This window comes from Penaeus monodon, chromosome 8 (assembly GCF_015228065.2).
Source record: "Penaeus monodon isolate SGIC_2016 chromosome 8, NSTDA_Pmon_1, whole genome shotgun sequence".
NCBI lineage: Eukaryota > Metazoa > Arthropoda > Malacostraca > Decapoda > Penaeidae > Penaeus > Penaeus monodon.
The window spans coordinates 13,881,736-13,901,483 of NC_051393.1; the positions used below are offsets into that span (position 1 = coordinate 13,881,736).

At 44.6% G+C, this 19,748-nt stretch overlaps 1 protein-coding gene across 1 annotated transcript in view; it reads right to left on the bottom strand.

Moving 5' to 3' along the window:
• The window catches only part of LOC119575884 (rho guanine nucleotide exchange factor 18-like), a 188,740-nt gene that overhangs the window by 143,547 nt on the left and 25,445 nt on the right, over positions 1-19,748 (bottom strand). The gene's annotated exons all lie outside the window — the stretch shown is intronic.

Here is a 19,748-nt window from a genome sequence, read left to right on the forward strand (position 1 = left end):
CGTATCATCATCGCTGCTCCACACCATTTTATCGTCAATGCCTTTTGGTCGTCATTATCAGCGGTCTTAATGAATGCTATTAACGTATGTTGAGGAAAAACGAAAGCCATACTGCTGTATTCAGAGTGTAAGGAAATGCGTTATGGAGTGTGTAGCAAATGATCTTTCATAGTCTTCTGACTTGAGTTGCAGCTTCACTGCTACACGTTCGAATTGATGCACGTTCTGCCCCCTCGTAGTGATCTGTAGATACACGAAAAATCGGAATAATCGCTGTGTGTAAATGTATGAAAAAATCGGAATATTTTCGCGTTTCCGCAGGAGTGTGAGACCATGTCGATGATGAACCTCGGCCGCCGCATCGCTGACCCTTCGTCAGGAGGTTGGAAAGGAGGAGGAAAACGCGTCACTTAGGAATGCCGGATTGCGCTGGGGCTGGGGAGGGGGGGTCTAGGTACGGAATGCGGGCAATGTACATGAGACATAAGCATTCGTCAATGAGCATTCACATGCACACATGCAAATGCACATACACTGTATACCAGAAGCACAGTGGCACATGAACGTACACATCCACGCGTACACACACACACACACACACACACACACACACACACACACACAAAACACACACACACCCCACACACAACACACACCCCACAAAACACACAACACACACACACACACACACACACCACACACACCACACACACACACACACACACGTACACACATACACACGTACACACACACACACGTACACACACACACACACACACACACACATACACATACACACGTGTCTATAAACTCGACACGTCTGACCGGCACTGCCTTGGCTCTCTGGTGTTCTTAGCCAGGGGGTTCTCGTTAGATGATGGTCGTCGGGGCCATGAACTCGGCGAGGCCATTAGGTCTGTGAAAAACATAAGGTCATGAAGCTGTGGGGTGTCACCGGAGGGCCCGGCGCAGACACGACCCAGGGCGAAGGGGGGGAAGGGGAGAGTGCCTGCAGGAGCGCTAGAAATCGAAAAAATGGAGATGCGTTGATTGTAGTTCCGCCGTTGTTCGTGGATTTCCTGAAATGCTGCTCCGGGGGATGAAAAAGGGATGCCTGATTTGACATTAGAGCAAATTTGGAGGGCGGCGGTGGTGGCCCTGAAAGAGGATTTCGCTCGCGGGGACAGGGGAGTGTCTGACTTTATTTATTTATTTGGTTATTAATCTCTCTCTCTCTCTTCTCTCTCTCTCTCTCCTCTTTCTCTCTCTCTCTCTCTCTCTCTCTCTCTCTCTCTCTCTCTCTCCCCTCCCTCTCTCCCTCTCCCTCTCCCTCTCCCTCTCCCTCTCTCTCCCCCCCTCCCATCCCATCCCATCCCATCCCTTCCCACAACCTCACCCCAACCCCACCCAAACCCCACCCAACCCCATGTTCTTCCTATCCTCAGTATGCCGCGCGCAGAGCCCATGTAGCCCAGAACACATGTAAACCGAGCGCCTAAGACACGCTGGTCAGGCCTGTGGTTGTCGACCGGCCCGGGCTTTGGGGGTAAAGCTGACGTACTCTTTCCGGCGTCGCTTCCTTCCTCTCTCCTCGAGTACGGCCGCCCTTCCTTCAGGGTACTCTTGGAGGAGGCGAGGAATATGTTACCCGTTTTATTTTATCATTTTGTTTTTTGAATGTTGGATTTTTACATATGGTCGATTTTTTTGGGTGGTGGTGGTGTAATAGGTTGTTAATTTCAATGTTATCTTTAGTTAGATTTTGTTGTGGTTATTACTGTTGTTAGTATTATTGATTTTGTTGTTCCTATTGTATTTTATTGGTTTGATTATTTGTTTGATTGTCTTCCCCCCCCTCACATCGCCATCAGAACTGGCTTGTCTCCCCCCCCCCTTTGATGTTTTGGGGGGTTTGGGGAGCGGGGACACGTTTTGGGGGTTGGGGGGGGGGGGGGGCCCGGGCCCCCCCATAGCGGGAAAGGGAAATTTTAAAGGGGGAAACCAAAAAGGGCGGCTTTTTGAGGTGGTGGCGGGGGACACGGGGCCCTGCTCGTGGTACACTCGTACGGGGACATACAAAAAACACACAAAAAACACAGTCCCCCGCCGTAAATTTAAACTGTCCTGGGCCCCTTTGCCCCGGGGTTTTTTTAACCTTCAAGGGTTTTTGTGGACTTCCCTTTCGCTGTTGTGTGTTGTTTCTCCCTGCAGTATTAGGGTTTTGGGGCTACTTTGAGCGTGGGGCCCTTTATCATTTGCTTTTTTTGTGCCACTACTTTTAAACTGTATTTTCCCCAATTTCAGCTTTTCCAGGGCTCATACCCAGTTGAACCTTTATCTGAAAGTGATGGTTGGGGATGTTGCGAGCGGTTAGGGGGTTTGTAGCGAATTTGCCCCCATTTTCGGGGTTGAGATGGGGGGGAGGGGGGGGGGGGGGGAAAGGGTTGTCCGAAATTTTCATTTTCGAGGCGAAAAGATGTGCGGGGAAATGCCCAGAGGTTTTGGGGCAGGGCCCGATTTAAGGCCCGGGCCGGCTTTGCGAGGGGGACTTGCCCCGGGGGCGAATGAGAAAAAAAATTGTTTAAATTCAAGGCGGGGGTAATTTTTCCCCTTTTTTTTTTTTTTGTTTTTTTTTCCCTTTTTTTTTTTTTATCCCCTTACTATTATTGTTTGATGATAAATGGGACTGTCAAGATGTTTGGACCCCTATTTATTACTTTTTCTTTTTTTTAAATTTATTTATTTATTACTATTTTATCTCTCTATGTTGTCTGCACCTGTTTGATTTTTTTTAAAAATATCTTGAAATATCGCCCCACTGAGGTACCCGGTTCCCCTTTATCGTAAAATTTTAACCCCCTTTCGCGACACAGTGTCCCGGGAAGCGTTGGATGATGGTCATGTTTTTTTTAAAAATTCAGTCTTTTGCGAGCCTTTTTATTGCCAGTTATAAAAGCGTGGCTAGGCGGAAAAATCACGGGGTTTTTATAGGGTATGTTTTAAAAAACCCCCAAACCATTTTAAGAGATACTCCCTGTATTAAATGACAATATGCACACATAAACACACGTCCATGAAACACGGCGCGCGCACCAAACGCACACCCCAAATGCACCACCCCCACACCAAAAAAACCCCACGGTTTTAGACATCGAAAACCAAAACATCACTCTTTTTTCCCTTAAACCACATATGTACTTTTATACATCCTACTTTTCATTAAATTTTAAAATTTGCACAAACAAAAGGGAAACGCAAACATGATTTGTAAATCCAATGCATGCAAATCCCACACCCTCAACAAACACCAACATCCACAATGAGGGGTGCTTTCTCTTCTGAGGGTCGGAGGGGGGGGAATCCCTTGGCCCCGGCGAAAAACGTCAAGTCCGACCTTTTAAAAAACGCGTGGGCGGGCCCGGGGGCCCGGACTTGTAGATTCACAGAAAGGATGGGCTGGCGTGGGGTAAATTTTCCCCCCCGGGGTTGTGAGGAGCCCTGGGGGGGGGAATCCCCCGCTGGGCCTGCTTTTCCCGGGCGAAGTTTGATGCTGGGGGGCGGGAGATGCAAAAAGGGGGGGGGGGGGGGGTGGGGAGAGGGGGAAAGGAAAGGAAGGGGGGGGGGGAAGGGGAGGCCAAAGGAGAGAGAGGGGGGGGGGGGAAGGATAATGGGGAAAAAGGGGGGGAATTTTTAGGGGGGGGGAGAAAGGAAGCTGGGGGGGGGAGAGGGGGGGATGTGTCGGAGTAGGGGGGGGGAAAGGGAAGAGGGAAGTGTCTGGAGATGAGGGGGAAAGGAGGGTATGTCCAGGGGGAGGGGGAAAAGGGAAGAGGAGGGGAAATTTTTTTTTTTGGGCCCCCGGGGGAGGAGGGAAAGGAAGGAAATTTGGCTTTTTATCTGGAAGTGGATCCCATTAGAGGAGGGGGAAAGGGATAGGTTCCCCCTTTGGGAAAAGGGGGGATGGGGAATTTAGGGGGAAATCGGGGCCCGGTGTGTATTTTCCAATTTTGGATTTTATTTTCCGGGGGTTTAAGTTTTGCACGTAGTGAAGGATATGTTTGCAAAAGGTTTGGGGCCGGGGGCTTTTCTCGGCCTGGTTTTAAAAAACAAAAAAAGGATTATCTCGAGAGAATGCATATGGGGAGGAATTGTGCCATAACAAGGTTTGTTTCGACCTTGGCCACCAGAGGGCCGGCGGGGGACGGGAGGCCCGGGTGAGACGGAGGCAGGGGCGTAAAGGGGAAAGGGAAGATAGGAGGGGGAAGGGAAGGGGACGGGGAAAGAAGATGGGGAGAAAAAGGGAGAGAGAAGCCCCACGAAAAGCCGAGCGCGTTTTCTGAGGAAAAAAGAGAGGGAAAAAAAAGGTTTGAGGTTGCATCCTTTCAAAAAGAGATACTGAACCCCTTTTTCTATTTGTGTTTCAAGTTTTGTTAGGCGGGGGCCCAAATTTTTTTTTCCCTTGGGGGTGTCTTGATAGTAGTCCCAAACGCGTGAAATGAAACACCGTTTTACGTTTCGTGTTTTGTGGCGTGTGTATGCGTGTTTTGCGTGCGAATGGTCGTTGGTTTTGTGTGTGTGGTGTGTGTGTGTGTGTGTGGGGGTGTGTGTGTGTGGTGGTGTGGGTGTTGTTTTGTGAAAAAATTGGTGTGTGTGTGTTTTGTGTTTTGTGTGTGTGTGGGGTGTGTTTTTATTGCCCGTGGGGTGGGTGCGGGTGGTGGGGTGTTGTGGGGGGTGTGTGTTTTGTTTTGGTGGAGGGTGGGGTGCGTCCCGTGGTGCGGTGTGTGTGGTGGTGTTTTTGGGTGTGTTTTTTATACGGGAAAAACAAAAATTTATACAATATTTCTTTCTTTTTTTTCTTTTTTATCTTTATTTTTGGGCCCTACAGTAGGGAAAAAAGCCGTGCAAACCAAAAAATTAGAAGTCAAAAAGAAGAAAAAAGAAGTTTTTTCTGTATCAAAACACGAGGGGCCCGCGGAAAATAATCGGCCGGATGGGGGTTTGGGAAAAATTTTTAAATGGAGGTAAAAATTTTGGGTGGAATTTTATCAGGGAGGGTTTGGGAAGGGAAAAAGATGGGCTGGGGAAAGTTGCGGGTGAGATTGAGGAAGGGTTTCTTTGTGGGGGGGGGAGGGAAAGGGCCCAGGGGGTGAAGGGAAGTGTGGAAGGGTGGTTGGGGGGGTTTTTGATGGATAACGGAATGGAGGGGGAAGGAGGGATGGATAGTTTTGGGGGCTGGGCGGGTTTTGGAAGGGAGGGAAATAGGCGGGGGAAGGGGGTTTTTAAAATTAGAGCGAATGGTGTGGAATAAAAAAAAAAAATGAAATGAATGGACGGGAAGGGGTAAAAAATTTAAAGGAGTAGAAGGGACAAAGGAAATGGTGGAATAGTAGGAGTTAGATAAGGAGAAGAGAAAGGCCGATCGGGGAAAGGGGGAAAATTTTTAATAAAAATGTAGGAATGATGTGTATATATATGTATGAAATATATAATTTATATGTATGTAGTCGAAATACATAAAACACAGTAAAATATAATATATTATATTTTTAATTTTTAATTAAAATATAAATTTTATATATATAATATAAATACCCCACATATATAATCCCACACATACATACAATATCCCCATCCCATTTTCCCAAAAGTACACACCCGTTACACCCCCCAAAACCCCACACACACACACACACCCCGCTACACGCCACAACACACACACACACACACACAAAACCACACACACCCCAACAAAACACACACACACACACCAAACACACACAAAACCACCCCACCCCACACACACATCCCCACTCAAAACTCAAAATCCACACTCACATCACACTCAAAACCAAATTCACACACACTAAAACTCACCACTCAAACACAACACCCCTCAAACCACAACACACACACACAAAACAAAACACACACACACACAAACACCCCAACACACACACCACTCTCTCTCTCTCTCTTTTCCCCTCTCTCTCTCTCCTCTCTCTCCTTTCTCTCTCTCTCTCTTCCTCTCTCTCCCCTTTTCTACTCTCCTTTTCTCACAAACACTAAAAACACACACAGCACAGGGAAACAAACAAAACCCCACACACACATATGTGAAAAGAAATTAATATATAAACCCCACACCCCAAAAACAACACACACACACCACAACACACACACCAAACCACACCACACACACCAAAAACAAAACACAATATATATATAAAATATTATATTTTAATATATTATATATATTTATTATATATATATATACACCACACACATACACTGATATAATAAAAAACAGGTAAAACGGACGACAGAAGAAAGGGGATGGAGGACATGAGAGAATAACCTTTTGGAGGAGGGGGGGGGTTGGGGGAAAGGGAGTTTAATTTCAGGTAAAAAGGCCCAAGAGTAAAAAAACACAGCAATAGTTGGGAAAAAGTAAAGGAGGGGGGGGGGGGGGGAGGGGGGTAAAGAAGGGGGAAGGGGGGGGGGGGGGGGGAGGGGGGGGGGGGGTGAAAAAAGAGGGGGGGGGGGGGCTCGGGGTTTGGAAAGGTGTGGGGGGTGAAGGATATGGGGGAAAGAATGGGAGGGGGGAAAGGCCCAAAGGGGAGAAGGAGGGGTTTGTGGATAGATGGGGGGGGAAGGGGGAGGGGCGGGGGAATGGGGGGGGTTTTAGAGCCCACGAGGGGGGGGGGGTAATATTGGGATGCAACGATTTTTGGTTTATCAAGTCATCGATGAAATGAAAAAAAGGGGGGGAATCAAAATTACTATTTTTTCCCCGTGGGGGGGGTTTCTTTTTTTTTTCTTTTTTCCTTGTTCTTTTATTTGAAAATTTCTTTTTCCAAAACAAGCCAGTGTAAAAATGTTTTTGGATAGACTCGTTTTAAATTGTGTTGCTCGGGGGAAAAGGATGTGTTCGTGGGGGTTGGGGGTGTTAGTGTGGCGTGTGTAGTGGTTTAGGGTGACATATGGTAATTTTGTTTTTATTATTACAAACTTTTTTTTTTTAATTCTGAAAAATGATTTCCCGTGGGGGATGCAAAAGCGCCTAGCTTCAGTAAATAGAAAACCATTTTTTAAACAAAAATAGTTTTTTGCCCCCCCCTTTAAAAAACCGAAAAGGACGAGGGGTTTTGGTTTGATGGGCGGGGCGTGAGGGGGCCAGCGGAGCCCCCTTTTTCCCCCAGGGCCCCGCGGACCTTTTTACGGTTTGCCACAAAAATTAAAGTTGGAAAGAGAAGGGCGCTAATAGATTTTGTTTGCCGCCCGGGAAACGCCGCCCGTGGATAGAAACTTCGGAGGTGATTGCTTGTTGCTTCCCGGGCCCGTTTTTGGGGTTTTCCCCCGGGGGGTCGCTGGGACGAGGGGAAAAAAAAAAAGGGAAAGGGAGAGAAAAAGAAAAAGGGGGGGGGAAAGGGGAAAAAAGGAAGGAAAAAGGGGAAAGGAAAGGAAAAGGGAGGGGGAAGGGGAAAAGAAAGGGGGGAAAAAAGAAAAAGGGGGAGCCCGGGGAAAGGGTTTATGGGGGGAAAAGGGAGAAAAAGAGGGGGAAAAAAGGAAAAGGGAAGGGGGGGGAGAAGGGAAAGGGAAAAGAGGGGGGAAAAGGGGAAAAAGGGAAAAGAGGGGGAAAAGGGGGAAAAAAAAAAAAAAGAGAGGGGGAAGGGGGGGGGGAAAGGGGGGAAAAAAGGGAAAGGGTTTAAGAGGGGGGGGGGGGGGGGGGGGCGGGGGGAAGAAGGGAAAGGAAAAAAAGGGGAGAAGGGAAAGGAAAGTTTGGGGGTTGAAAAAGGGGGGAAAAAGGGAAGGGGGAAAAAAAAGGGAAGAGAAAGAATGGAAGAAAAAAAAGGGGGGAGAAGGAAGGAGGGGGGGAAGGGAAGGGGAAAAAGGGGGGAGAAGCGAAAAGGAAAAAGAGGGGGAAAAAAAAGGGGAAAGGGAAGAGGGGGGGCCGAAAATTTGAAAGGGAAGAGGGGGAAAAAAGGGGAAAGGGGAAGAGAGGGGGGGAAGAGAGGGGGGGGAAGAGAGGGAAAAAGGGAAAAAGGGAAAAGGGGGGAGAGGGAAAGGGAAAGGGAAAAAAGAGAAAAAAAAGGGAAAGAAGGGAAGGGAGGGGAAAAAAGGAAAGGTGAATGGAGACGGAAGAGGGGGGTTTGAAGGAAAAAAAGGGGAGAGAAAAAAGAAAAAGGGAGGGGGAGAGGGAGAATAGAGAGAAAGGGGGAAAAGGGGGAAAAGAGAGAGAGGGGAGGGAGAGGGGAAAGGAGGGGGGGCCCCCGCAAAAAAAAATTTAAAAACAGAGGGGGAAAAGAATGGGGGGGACAGGAAAAACAGAGAAAGCACATTGGGTTGTTTGGGAAAACGATCGAGGAGTGCAAAACCCCCCTTTTCCCCACCCCTGCAGGAGGCCTTTGCGGGGAAATTCCCCAAAAGGCCGACAGGGAAAACCGCCCCCTTTGTCGACCTCCGGGCAAAAGTTCCCTTTGTCTCGCAGGCCCGTGATCTCGGGGTTTTTGGGCCCCTAAGGACAAACAGCAAAAAAGGGGGTAAACACACAACCCCACCACACACACACACACACCAAAACACACACACACACCCAAACACACACACAACACACCCCCCACACACCCCACCCCCACACAACCCAACAAAAATTCCTTTATGGCGTGTGTATATTTATACCGGTTTTGCAATATTTAAAATTTTCCCCCGAAAAAAAATATTGTTCCCTTTTAAATTTTTAAAAGGGGTTTTTAATTAAAAAACAAACTTTCTTTCCCGCCCAAAATTTGTTATTTTTATACTGTTTTTCCCAGCCATGTTCACATGTCCGCGTGAATTTTAACACTAGAAAAAAATTTTATTTTTAAGGCTTTTTATTTTCCCCAAGCCTGTTTCTTTCCAAATTTCCTTTTTGCCACGACGAGGGTCGCAGGGAGGTAAAGGGGGAAACGATGTTTTCCCGCCGTCCAAACGACCAAAAATTTTTCCTGTTTTTCCCCCCCAATAAAACCCGTCCAGTTCCGTGTAACTTTTGTTTTTTTTGGGGGTTTTTTGGGGGTTTTGTGGGGAGGTCGGCGGGTGGGGGCGGGGGGCCCCGTTCGTGGGGAAATTTAAATACAAAAAAAGGGGGGGAAAAAAAAAAAAAATATGGTTTTTGTTTTTTAAAAAGGGGAAATTTGGGAAAATTTGTCCCAAAGGCCCCGTTTTTTCCTTTATCGGTAAAAAGTTTTTTTTTTCTTTTTTTGGGGTTAATTTTTCCCAGTCTGTGACGGCGTTTTGGTTTTCCCTTTGGGGATTCAGCGCGGCATTTTTCCCTTATTTTTACCCCAATTTTTTAAAAGTTTTTTTTTTTTTTTTTATCCCAATCAAAAAAGGTCCCAGGCGGGTTGGAGTAAGGTAGCACACTGTTGAAAGGTAGGTAAATGCTAGCCTAAACCATTGGGTATTGCGGGAAGTTAAAAGTAATTTCCCTTAATGCAATTACTCTTTGGAAGACTGCAAGTTGGGAAAAAAAAAAAATTGGTTACAAAAAGTAGCAAAGGAATGGGGAAAAGGGGGATGGGGGGGGAAATTAGAAAAAAAGTAAGATAAAAACAAATTATTTCAAAAACTTCCTTTGATGGAAGGTTGCAAGGGGGGAATTGGCGAAAATTGCCTTCGTTTTTGGGCGTTCCCGTTTTGACCGAAAACTGATGGAAGAGTTTTGAAGGTCTTGGGCCCCGCCGGGGACACCGCCCCGGTTTTTTAATTGGTAGTGAGTTTGCCTTTCCCTTTCCCGGGACCCCTTTTGTTTCTCCTCGGGGTGTTCAGTGGGCGTGGCCAGGTTTGCAAAGGGGGTTTTTGTAAGGGGGTTAAAGGGAAATTTTGGTCGACAGGGGGAGGGGAAGAAAATCATTTGGGGCGGGCGGTTTGTCTCTTCCTTCTTTTTCTTTCTTTTTTTTTTTTCCTTTTTTTTTTGCCCGTTTCCTTTTTTTCCCTTTCTCCCCCCCCCCCCCCTTTCCCCTTCTGAATAATAAATTTATTTTATATTATTTTTATATATATATATATATATATTTTAATATAAAAATTTATATATATATCATATATATATATATATGCAGTTTTTTTCCCCCTTTTTTTTACTTTTAGAATTTTTCCCTCGTGTGTCTACCCTTTCCCATGGAAAGGGGGGGGACCTCAAGTTATCCAAAAACTTTTCTCGAGATTTTCCCCCGGGGTCCTTTCCTTTTCCCCCTTATTGCCTTTTCGCGGGGAAAACCATGGGAGTGGATAAAAAGAGGAGGAGAGGAAAAAAAAGGGGGAAAAAATTGAACGGCTTTGGGGAAAAGGTTAAATTTGTTTGTTTTGTTTCCTTTTGTTTCCCCCCTTTCGGTATGAGGGGAAGATGGGGAAAGGGCCCGGGGAAATGACTCGCATTTTATTGTTTGGTGCGAGCGCGGGAGGGCGTGAGAAATGTAAATTTAAAGGTTTTAGAAAGGAAAATGATAGAGAAGTTGAGATACAGCTTTAAGATGGAGGAAAATATTGAAGGTATAGAAAAAAAGATAAATACTGATAAAAAATTTTAGTCTTAGTGTATTTTAAGGGCCCCATAGATATAGATGTAATTTTAAAATCAAATGAAATAAAATTAATAAAAAAAGATAAAAATATAATATATCAAATATATATATTTTAAAATATATATATATATAAAATTATATATATATTATAATATATATATATATAAAATATAAAGATTTGGGGTTCCCATTCACATAAAGGGAGCTATGTAAAAGGGTTTTGGTTTTGTTTGGGCTTTGTGCAGTGCAAGAAAAAAAAAATTATGCGGGGCATTTTTTAGGTGAAAAAACCCTGTGTTCGGCCACTGGGGAAACATGCACAAAAAATAAATCAATGTAAAAAAATTTACAATCCCCCTATTCCCCACTTCAGTTTTTTAAACCCATGCCCAAGGGGAGTATACCCTTTTGTAGTGAGAAAGGCCGTGCGGGGGGGACAAGATAAGTAAAAGCAGCAGACCCAACCCTGCTGTAGGGGTTTATCAGGGGCATCCCGGCAAAAACACCCCCCCTTCCCACCAAGAAAAACCCCCCTTAAGCCGTAGGTGGGAGGTAACTGGGGCGTTTTCCTCTCAATAAAAAAACCATGACCCCAAAAACCAGAAGCAAGGGCCCCTCATTCCCCCGGTGGGGGAAAAAAACCCCCCCGGGTTTAGGCGGCGATCAGGGACTGTTCCAGGGGAATTGAGGGGGTTTAAGAATCCCCGGCCAAAAACCCAGGCCCCCCCCCCCCCACTTTTGATGAAAAATTTTTGCACATATAATTAAGGACAATGGGGAAACTAAATCCGATTTATTTTAGATTACTGAGGAACTTTTTTCATCAAAAGGGGGAATTTTGGTAGGACTCTGTAAAGGGTTGGGAAGGGACTAGGCGAAAAAAGAAGATACTAAATGAGGACATGTGCTTCTATTGGAGGGGGTTTAAAAAACCCCAGGGAAAGCAAGCAGGGGAAATTAGAGGTGGGGTTCTTAGTTCAAAAATTTTTAGAAAAAAGAATATTTTGGAATTTTTAAAAGTATAAGGGGAAAAGAGGGCTTCGGGAAAACAAAAAAACAAAAAAAGGTAAAAAATTAAAGTTTGTTCAAGTTATGCCCAACCTCCCGGGCCACAGTGTGAAGAAATAGAGAGTTTCCCTATGAAGATTTTTCATTTACCCCGCGAGAGAGTAAAAAAAACCCATTTCACAATAAAATGGGGGGGTTTTTTTAATTTTGGGCAAAAAAAAAAAAAAAAAAAGGTAAAAAAAAGGGTGGGGAAAAAAACCCCCAAATGGAATCAGGGAAAAGGGTTTTACTAGGGATGAGAGGGGACAAATCCCCTTAGTTGTTTTTTGCGGAGGTCGTTTAAATAAAAACCTGAAAAATTCTTCGAAAAAAAAATAGAGCGGAAAGGGACTTGGAAGTCCCCCCTTCTGACATAAAAAACGAAAATAAACTTCAAAATTTTTCAAATAGACGCGATATAGTAAAAAAAAAGTGGAAGTTTTTTAATAAAGAAAAAGGGTTGGCAGCGACCAAAAGAATGGCCAGGGGCCCCAAATTTAAAACACACCCCCCAGGGGGGGAAAAAAGGAAAGAAAAATATACGAAAACCACAGCGGGTTTTTGCTAACTTAAAGACCAGAGCGACAAAATTTAAAAACCCTTTAACATCCAAAAAAGAATTCATTTCCCTCAGCGACAAAGATCTCAACATTAAACAAATCAACAAAAAGTTAAATTTGGACATAAAAAAGGAATCTGCATGGAAGTGGGCCGGTAAAAGATCGTCAAGAAATCCCCAGAAAAGGTTTCCCTGGGGTAGAAATTTAAAAAAAGAGTTTATGAAAAAACCCTTTTAGGGTCATAAAAATATCTTTCAATGGGGGGACAAGATAGAATTAGCCGAACTAAAAAAAGACTAAAAAATAAAAAAAAAAAGGGGAAGATGTACGGAAATTCAATACTCAAAAAATAAATGAAACGTGTTTATAGGTCTAGATGAAAACAGTTAAAAGGAGGGGGCCGGTTTTTAGGGAGAAATCAATTTTAGGGAAAAAAGAAAACCAGATGGAGAAGTAAAAATAAAAAAATAAGAATGAAAAAACATAAGAATAGTGGAGGACCTTTACAGGGATCTATACAACTCAAATGAACAAACCATGGATAGAAGCGGGAATTTTTGGGGGGTAACTAGAGGGCCCTACCCAACATCACAACAGAAAAAAAAAAAAGAGGGGCCCCTTTAAAAGGGATGAAGAGAGGGAAAAACACCGGGGGGAAAATGGAATTGTATAGACCCAATAATAGATGCAGGAGAAATTTCAACAGTGGGAAAATAGCCAATCTTTTTTAAAAATGTTCCTTTTCAACGGGGGGAAAAAATTCCGAAAAGGGGGAAAAAGGGAACAATTTTTTTGATAAATAAAAAAGGGGACCAGAAAGGATCTAAAAAAAAAAATACCGACCAAAAGCCTTTCAGTTTTCTTACAAATTATTCACAAAAATCATCAAAAACTGAATTCTTTGACCCCTCGGATTTTTTAACCCGCCTAGAGAAAAAAGCCCAAACTTTTTGGGAGGGTTTCTCCAAAAAACTGCCCCAATTTTCCCCACGCCAAACCCCAAAAAAAAGGAAAAAAAAAAACGAAAATAGAAACCCCCTGTGTATGGGATTCATTTGGGTTTCGAAAAAGGGATTCGACTCTGTGAGGCCACCCGAGTTTCTAAAAAGCTATCCCCAAAAAAAGGGGGGTAGAGGAGGTATTTTTGTAAAAAACTGGAAAAAATTTTTATACAAAGTTGGGGACAGCAACCATAAGGGTCCCCCTCCGAAAACCCACAAAAATTTCCAATTAAAAAAGGGGGTTAGACAGGGCGAAACCATCTCACCAAAAAGTTTACAGCTTGTCTTTAGGAAATATTTAAAAAAACTAGAGGGTTTGGAAGGAAAAAGGGGATCAAGAAGGGGGACGAAATCTAAAAAAACCCCCGAATTTTCAGTGATATTTTCTTAAAGTTTAAATCTTCAAAAAATGCAGCAACAATTAAAAGTTAAATAGAGAAAATTGAAAAAACGGACTTTGGAAAGAACAAGAAAAAAAACCAAGATTTATTCAAAAAGTAGAGTTCCCCGTTCGAACAGATACAAGTAAGGCGAAAAATTTCCAGAGGGGAGTGGAAAGTAAAATATACCAGGACAAATCTTTTAAAACCAAAAACATCTAGCGAAGGGAAATTAAGCGACGCATCAGTCTAGGCTTTGGGGCCCTTTGGCCCCCGAAAACCCGTAGGCCCTAAATAAAGGTTCCTTTTCCATTTTGTTTTAAAAAAAAAAGGGCTTAACCCCAAAGTGTCCTACCAGTTAAAACCTATGGATCAGAAAATGGGCTACAAACCCAAAATTTCGGGGGAGGAAAAAAATAAGTGCCAAAAGAGGGATGGAAAGACTGGGTGCTGGGAAAATTTGTTAAAAGATAGGAGGGGGGGCGACGTGGATAGGGGGAAAAGAAAAAATAGAAGATATATTTCGAGCATCAAAAAGGGAAAAAATGTCAATGGGGTGGGTTTTTTAAAATACACCGGGACAGGATAACAGAAGGGGAAAAAAAATGGAAAAGGACGGGGCCCATAGATAATAAAAGAGACCAAAAGGGGCCCGACCAAGACAAGATTGGGGCACGGGAAAAAACGAAAATTGGGGGGCCCAGAATTGGGGGAAAAAAAAAAAACACAAAACAGCCCAAAATTTGGAAAAAAATTGGGAGAGGGCCCAGCCCCCCCCCCGTGGAAAGGGCCCAGGCTGATGATGATTTAGGTTGGGTGATGATGATATATGATAATATATGGGGTGTGTGTGTGTGTGGGTTTTGTGTTTGTGTGCCCCGCGCGCGCACACCACACACACAAAAAACAATACAAAATACATACATACAAAAAAAAACAATTTCATATATATCACGGTTTGGGCCCAAGTATTTTTTTTCCCTTGGTTTTCATAATTTAATTTTTATGGGTTTTTTACAAACGAAGGCTGTATTTATAGTTATTTTTGTTAATTATTTCGTGGGGCATGTAAAAAATTAAAATAAAGGGGAAAGGGGTTGGGTGTGTTTGTTTTTAGTATTCTCTTTTAAAAGGGAAAGGGGGGTATGGAACCTTTGTAATTTTCCCCCTATTGGTTTTGGGTATAGGTAGGAAAATAAATGTAGATATATTTATACAAACATATAAAATGGGTTGATGGAAAAATAGCTAATAGATACAGATATAGGAGATGATAAAAAATATGGGAAAAAAAAGATGTGTAAGGATATAAATATATTGGATTTTATATGTGTGAGGGGGTGTGTGTGGTGTGTGTGTGTGTTTGTGTGTGTGTGTGTTGGGGGTGGGTGTGTTGTGTTTTTGGGGTGTGTGTGTGTGTGTGTGTGGTGTTGTGTTGTGTTTTTGGGGGCTTACTTTTGTATGTTTTTTTTGGTGTATATAAAATTTTAAAGTTTTTTATTTTATATGAAAAAGTTTTATACTTTGTGACAATAACCAACAGGGTAAAGGGAAAAAAAAAACTAAAAGAGCCAGGGGACGAGAGCTAAAACGAAATGGACATTTTTAAAAATTCAGAGTAAAATTCCCCGCACCCTCCACCCAGTAATCCTACTAAAAACCGTTTTTTTTAAAATTTCCTCCCTCCCCCCTTTTTTACCCTTGCTGCGCGCAAGCCTCATCATATCCTCCTTTTGGCTTCTTTTGTTATATATGTATATTTTTTCAACTCCTCCGGCCAGACTTGCCCGCGCGTCGCCATCCTCTTTTTCGGGCCTCGGAGCAAGCTAGTGTCCACGCCGTCAAAGTGGGAGGGAAAATGGAAGGTTGACTCCCCCCCGGGGGCTGAGGCCTGGGGGAGGGAGGAAGGAAGGGAGGGAGGGAAAGAAGGAAGGAGGGAGGGAGAGGGAGGCTTTGCCCTGCGCACGTTCAATTGCACATGCACGGAAGAATATGTATGCGTATGCACAGATGCACATATACACATATGCATAGAGGGCTCGAGAGAGAGAGGGAGGGAGGGAGGGAGAGTGAGTGTGAGAGTTTGAGTAAGAGAGTAAGAATGAGTATTAGTGTGAGTGTGAGAGAGGGAGAGGGAGAGTGACAAGTTGAGGAAACGGGAAGGGAAAAGGGAAAAGGGGAGGGAATGGGAATGGGAGAAGTAGAACGAGAGGGAAAGAAGAAGAATTTGCGATACACCACCCAAGCCTTATACAAACCACGCGCATGCCCCCCCCCCCCCCTTTTCCCAGTTCAACCCCCACGTGGATAGTATATGTTGTGGCTGGAGGCCGCCCGGAGCGAAAGACTAGCCCGGCGTGTACTAGAAGGTGCCTTGTGATTTAGTGAAAACATCGATCCTAGGGAGCGTTGGAGGACTCGGCGGGCCTCTGCGCCTCTCACCCCACTCCTCCCTCACCCACCATAGAGCCACGATGCTTTGGGCTCTTTAGCGCCAGCTCCTCTTTGCGCTATCTCCTCCTGCCCGCCCTCCTTCCCTCCGGGGCCCCCTCCTTGTCACCCTCCCTTCCGTCCTCCTCTTCCTCTTTCGCTCCCTTCCTTTTCTTCTTCTTTCATACCTTCCCTGCCTATGTCTCCCTTCTTTCCTCCCACTCCTTTCCTCTGTCTCTCCCTCCTCCCTTACCTCCTTCTCTCGACCCCTTCCTGCATCTGTCTCCTTTCCTCCTTCCCTCTTTCCCTACTTCCCTCTCTTCCTGTATTTGTCTCTCCCTTACTCCCTCCCTCTGTCTCTCCCTCCTTCTTTACCTCAACCCCTCCCCTCCCTCCCTTAACCCCATGTAACGGTTCTGAGAATGAATCTGGCAGGTACTGGCGCGAGCACTCTGGAATACTGCTGCCTTTGTTTACTTCTGCGATTCGCATGATGCTCTTGACTGTGATGGGCTGATGAGGGTAAGGGAAGGGAGGGAGAGTGGGAGGGAAGGACGGTGGAGAAGGGAAGGGAGGGACGGGTAGAAGAGATATAGAGATCTGTTGACTAGGTTGATTATGACTAGGAGGTAGGGGTTTGGGGGCATCCTACCCATCGTTGTGTTCTGAGTGAGGGGAAAATCGAGAAGGAAAGATGAACGGAAGAAAGAGAATAGAGGGAGGAATAGAATGAGTGAAGAGAGCTAGGAATGAACAAGGGGAGAACGGAGAGAGAGACAGACACATTGTCAGTCATGAGGCCTTGGGAGACACAGGAGAAACAGGCAGGCGGCAAGACAATCAGACAGACATTTAAAGACAGGCGGACAGTCAGTCAGTCATTAAAACAGGCAGTCTAACAGACAATTAGTAAGGCAGACAGACAGACTATTGACAGGCAGGAAAGACGGGGAAATGGCATTAGAACCGCAGCAATATTTCCGGTTTCCGCAACGAGGCTTTAATATCGAGATTGTTTGCATAGTTGCCAAAGCGATTTTTCCGGCCCAAGTGATACGCTTGATGCCCCATGATTTTTTGACGTTTTTTTTTGAGATTGCATTTCCAGCATTAGAATTTGCTGGGTGAAAATGACCCGGCGAGAGTGGGCGTAGGATCCGGGAGCGGGTTTTTGCGTGTGTGCGCGAGCGTGTGTGTGGGGTGGTGTTGCGAGCTTGACCTGCCGCCACCTCTGTCGTGTGTCTTCCCTGAACTAATGATGTCTCTTGTGCGTTGCAGAGCGGCCGCGGGCTGAGTCGCCTGAGTTCGTCGTGCCCATCGCTCAACGTGGACGGCGAGGAGGGCGACGACGACGACTCGCCCACATGTAAGTCTCCCGCCGGGCCGAGCCCCGCCCTTGCAGGCACCAGCAGCAGCAGCAGCAGCGTCGTGGTGTGCCCCCACGGCCACGCCCACGGCCACGCGTGCCAGGGCAGACGGGGCTCGGGGCGCCTCTCGTCGCGCTCCGACGACGGCGAGACCACCAGCCCCAACACGCCCAACACGCCCATCACCTCCAGCTCCCTGGACGAACACCACCTCTGTCCCGACACGCCAAAAATCCGCGTCAATGACTCCACGCCCACAGGTACCCCGCCCTCGGGGCCGTCGCCCGACCGCTCATCCGCCCGCCTGCGCCTGTGCCCTCTTCGTCATGCACTCCCACCCCCACCCGTTGCACGAATTGCATGCTCGCGGCTGCAACAGCGTCTGACCTCCCGCCACGAGATCCCCTGAGCCTGCCGCGTCGGAAGGCGCAAGTGCCAGGCGCTAAGGGCTGTCTGCTATTCATGGCATCGCCGGCCGCCATTAGGCATGCTAGGGCTGGCCGGCCACAAAGGTTTGGGAGGGACGACCATTCGCCTCAGCGGTAACGAGGTCTGACGCTGGGCTGTGCAAACCCTATCATGCTGTATTTATATTACGTAGGCATTTGATGTATGCATTCTTCGTTTTTAGTGCATCACAACGTGATTTAGTGTTGTACGCATGTATGTGTAATACTTTTTTTTTAGTTGCGCGAAGTGCATTCCCCAGCCCCTAGAGAGCAAAACGTATAACTTATTTCAATTTGCCTTCATCATATAAAGGTTTAAATGATAGGAAAGTTTTTTATTCACTCATATCCACTTTATCAGAAGAATGCAACAAAAATGAATGAATGAAAAACTTTTCGGAAACTTTGTTGAGCTTGCAGTCTGCAATATTACAGTATCCTTATAAATGTAGCTGCAGTCGCTAGAATTGCACATGAGTAAAATCTAGCAAATGCTCTGCCAGCTGCAATGTGTGTTAATAATCCCGCTTATATTGGACATTGAAATTGCAAGTCAATTCGCACGATTGTTCAAAATTATTTCTCAGAGTGATTGTGCAATTGCAAAACCCCAAGACCGATATAAAATGCCAAGGCTTGATGAAGCAATTGAAAAAGATTTTCGCTAATTGTTCTGAACGCTAATTCGTGTTGATTTGCTTTAATTTAAGATTGATTAGGTCAAGCGCCAGGGCTTTGATGGACGCGCTTAAAGTCCTCTTTTTTGCTCCATCCGTGTGCTAGATTTTTTTTCATATTGAAGGTTTATTGTATTTTTTTTCCTGATTTTTTTTTCGTAGATAGTTTGTTTTTCTTTCTTTTGTGTGCGTATTTCCATTTTATCACTTTTATATATGCCCAGTTTGAGTGCGACAGAAATGCATGCAAATATCTTATATGAAGCGCAGTGGCCTGTTTTAATTTCGTGTTCTGTGGCATGTTGATGTATTTACTTTTTTTTTCCAAGCCGTGAGTGTTTTGTAAAGAAGTTGTGAAAAGAGAGAAAAGAAAAACAACAATATTGGTTAATTAGCTTTTCATTCAAGAAGACTGGCACGGACCACTTTCGGCCCAGCCACGGTAATATATATATATATATATATATATATATATATATATATATATATATATATATGTGTGTGTGTGTGTGTGTGTGTGTGTGTGTGTGTGTGTGTGTGTGTGTGTGTGTGTGTGCGCACATATAAATAAAAGAAGGGAGTCAAAAGAGCGAGTGCTTGTCTTAAAGTAACCGAGGAAGAAGTAGAGGGAATTTTATTTCATAACTTTCGGCCAAGGCTTGGGACTGAATTATTCATAGAGGTGAAAAAAGGCCAAGCGGTCTCTTCTCGAGGTGTGGACGAGTCTTTGGGCCATGTGATATTGTTTTATATATATATATATATATATATATATATATATATATATATATATATATATATATATATATATATATTTATTTATTTATTAGTTTGTGTGTGTGTGTGTGTGTGTGTGCACGCGTGCGCGTGTGCGTGTGCGTGTGTGTGTGTGTGTGTGTGTGTGCGTGCGTGCGTGCGGGTGCGTGTGTGGTGTGTGGGGTGTGTGTGTGGTGTGCGTGCGTGTGTGTGTGTGTGTGTGCGTGCGTGCGTGCGTGCGTGCGTGCCTGCGGACGTGCGTATGTATGTGTGTGTGTGTGTGTGTGCGTGCGGACGTGCGTATGTATGTGTGTTTGTATATATATATATATATGTATGTATGTGTGTATATATATATAAATTATATATATATATATATAAATATATATATAAAGTATAATTATATAAAAAAATATATATATATAAGAATATATATATATATATATATAATATATATATATATTATATATAAAATATATATATCATATATATATATTATTATATATAAATGATTATATA